Genomic DNA, 3,561 nt, shown 5'->3' on the forward strand with positions numbered 1-3,561 from the left:
CCGGGAGCCGGTGGGGGGGAGGGAGAGAGAGAGAGAGAGTTGGGTGACGTCATAAAGCTGGGTGACGTCATAGAGCCACCAATCTGATTGGCCAGAGGCTGAGGACCTATCAGATTCACCGCAGCTAGTACCAACCTTTCGATTTTATATATTAAGATATATATATATATATATATAAAGCAGAAAATAGCCGTGTTATATATAGCAATATATATATATATATAGCAACTGTAAATATTACTGTATGCTCATTTGCATGTCTTAGACAGGTCTGCAACCCTGCCTTTCACCATTATCACCCAGCATACAGCGCTTCCACTGCAGCAAGGGATTCTGGGAAATGACATACATATATATACATACACACACACACACACACATATTGTATGTTGTATTTAGTAAACGGAATATGTTGAGGTCCTCCAACCTACCAGACACTAATTTAATCAATATAATCTTTGTCTGTGAGAAATAAACCCTCCGGCAGCACCAGTTTGGTAAGGAAATGTGAACTCTCAGTTGCCTTTCTTTTCATCTGTTGGAATAATGTAGTAAATATCAAGAATCTGCCGCCTGTTGTCAACATGCTACAAATTCTCTCAAAATGTTACTCAAAAGTCAAAACGATACATTCAGGAATAAACACGTTCAAGTCTGTTGGCGTTATGAGTGCAATGGAGAATGGTCCCTGAGAGAACAGCAAGCCAGCGGTCTACAGAGGATTTGGAGCACGGGTTCTCAGCTGTTACTGACTGTTAGCAATTAAAACACCAGTTCCATCTTGTAAATATACTGACGTTGCATCAATTTGAGAGCACTCAATCTAACATCCTGAAAACCTCAGAGGCTTTTCTCCCAATGGCTCACTGCAAATACCAGGTTGCAGGTAACCTACAGCAGGGGTGCTCAACTCCAGTCCTCAATACCGCCCCCCCCCCCCAACAAGTCAGGCTTTGAGGATATCCCAGCTTCACTTGTGTTGAAGCAGGGATATCCTCAAAATCTCACCTGTTGTGGGATATTGAGGACTGGAGTTGAGCACCCCTGATTTAGGCCGCGGTTGTAGTAAGTGCGATGGTGCGTGTTTTTGTGTTGTTAAGGAATACACCGTTGTTTGAATTTCTTCATGGTCAGAGTGGAGAGAGAGAGAAATCTGTTGCTGACTCCTCTGACAGGGGGATAAACTATTAGTGATATTCTTTGCCTCTGTATTACCTCATTTAGACTGGTTAATAATACTCGGGCCTTGCTATGGCCAGACTATGACTCATTCGTCTCTTACATAACCCCTGCAGTTATAGCAAGAGACTAAGGGCCGTTCTATAGTGTGTGCAGCCGTGCGCGCGCGTGTGCCTGTGCGAACGCGCGTGCCTGTGCGAACATGCGTGCACGTGCCGCACGCTTTTTGTGTGTATGCTGTGAGCGAGTGAGGTACTGTATGTGTGTGTGTGTGTGTGTGTGTGTGTGTGTGTGTGTGTGTGTGTGTGTGTGTGTGTGTGTGTGTGTGTGTTAAATAAAATAAGTTTTGAAATAAATAAAGAAATACTTTAATAAATTGTTTATTAACATTGTACATACATATACACATACACACACATATTTCAGGAGCGGTAGCTGCGCAAATTCTTTATTTTACTCATCTTCCCCCCTGTCGGCCGGTTCCACGCTCCCTGCCGTGCGCGCGCGGCACCATTATAGAAAGGCTGACTAACCTCAGCCAACTAAAACTGCCGCGCGCGCGCACTATAGAACAGCCCTAATATAGTCTGGACTGGAGGGCATTGATATATGAAACGGGAAAGGAGACAGTACAATGACATTGATCATTGGTAGTTCTTTAAGAAACAGCGCGTTCTTGCCTATTATCACTGCAGAGTATATTCATAAAAGCCGGAAAGGAGCAGTTCCTCCTGCCCCTTTTGTTACAGAAGGTGGGAAGCGGGAGTCCCACCCGAACCAAACGCCGCTATTTTCCACTCCGGAGACCCCCTTGGTTGCCGGTCTAGGATGTTTGTCCGCAACCCAACCGCTGACAGCACTCCGCTGCCCCACATGTCGTTGCCACGCATGTCGCTGCCGTGACACCTCGCCGCTCGCGATGTTGACGACGCCATCTTTACAGGACATTTAAAGACGTCGTCTGAGCGGTGGGCACACTTGACAAAGATGGCAGAGCGGTGTGGGACATTTAAAGATGGCGTCGTCAAGAGGGTGAGCAGTGGTGAGCTGTCCGGGTGGCGACATCGGCGGTTTGGTCACGGCCAAACGTCCCATTTCGCTGGTTCCTGAGGTACTGGTGAAGTTACTTTGTTGACATCTCACCTTTAGGGGAAACAAAATGGCTGCCAAATCTCAGGCCAATAGGAAGCCGCAACATCATCAATTCTGGTTTCCTATTGGATGGCCATTTAAATGACCTGTAAAAACTAGGAAGTAATACGAGTAACTTCACTAATAAGTATCTCAGGAAACCCCAGGTTCAAATCCTGTAAAATTGAGTTGATTGCTCCTTTAAATGGCATGAGTGGGTCTCAGTCTTCTTGTATATGCAACAGTACAGTGCAGTGTTGAAATGATGCTCAGTCAGTCCCTGTACTCTATGGAATTTTCCCATATTAAATCAATAATGTCCAGAAATGCCTATAGCGATCCACATAAACAGTCCAGGTTTAAATGCTTTGGGAGAATTCACGCCTAGTGGTGTCCACCACAACATTTATAAGGATGATGTCCTGCTGGGGCTGCACTCCGTTCCCCACGGACATCGTTCTTGTATATGGATACTCGTGATAGTATGGACCGGTGCAGACAAGAAGCTTAACCTCAACACACTCCGCTCATCTCAAATACATGTACTGGAACTGAAAAATAAAGTATCTTTAGCTGCTGCTGCTACTTCTGCGATATTGATAGGCATGGGCTTTGAGCGGAGCTCATGTTGGCATTAGCACTTTTGATCTATTGTGATGGGTTTATATAGTACAGTACTGGATCAAGAATAGAACTGTAATTCCCAGTATCAAGATCTGATGTTTCTGATTTGAACTGGTACAGAACCGGTTGCTCCACTGCCCACACGTGCTGCTGATCGCATATAAATTGTAAGAATAATATTTATAATAATATAGATTCCTACTTCCGACGTGTTTTTTTTTTTTTTTTATTGTAGTGTGTAACACTGCACGGAATGGGACAGTTGGTGACGGCAATCTCGCCATGACCACGTCCCCGCCGGCGTTTGGCAACAGAGGGACCCTGCGCTGTAGCCGCTCCGCCTTTGGACCCTGCGCCGCTGGTCGCTTCTACGATAAGGTAAGTTTTAGGGCAGGGGGTTAACTTTAGGGGTTTTAGCGGTTATGGTAGGGGGGTAACTTTAGGGGTTTTAGCGGTTATGGTAGGGGGGTAACTTTAGGGGTTTTAGCGGTTATGGTAGGGGGGTAACTTTAGGGGTTTTAGCGGTTATGGTAGGGGGGTAACTTTAGGGGTTTTAGCGGTTATGGTAGGGGAGTAACTTTAGGGGTTTTAGCATTTATGGTAGGGGGGTAACTTTAGGGGTTTTAG

The 3,561-nt window shown here is 45.6% G+C and overlaps 1 protein-coding gene across 1 annotated transcript in view; it reads right to left on the bottom strand.

Annotated features, from left to right (window-relative positions):
* The window catches only part of LOC142463262 (uncharacterized), a 22,078-nt gene extending 22,060 nt beyond the window's left edge, over positions 1-18 (bottom strand). Inside the window, exon 1 of the mRNA XM_075565777.1 lies at positions 1-18. This exon is cut by the window's left edge and continues 125 nt beyond it. The gene's annotated coding sequence lies outside the window, so the exon portion shown is untranslated.
* Between the last annotated feature and the right edge of the window lie 3,543 nt (positions 19-3,561).

The sequence above is a fragment of the Ascaphus truei genome, chromosome 11, assembly GCF_040206685.1.
Source record: "Ascaphus truei isolate aAscTru1 chromosome 11, aAscTru1.hap1, whole genome shotgun sequence".
NCBI lineage: Eukaryota > Metazoa > Chordata > Amphibia > Anura > Ascaphidae > Ascaphus > Ascaphus truei.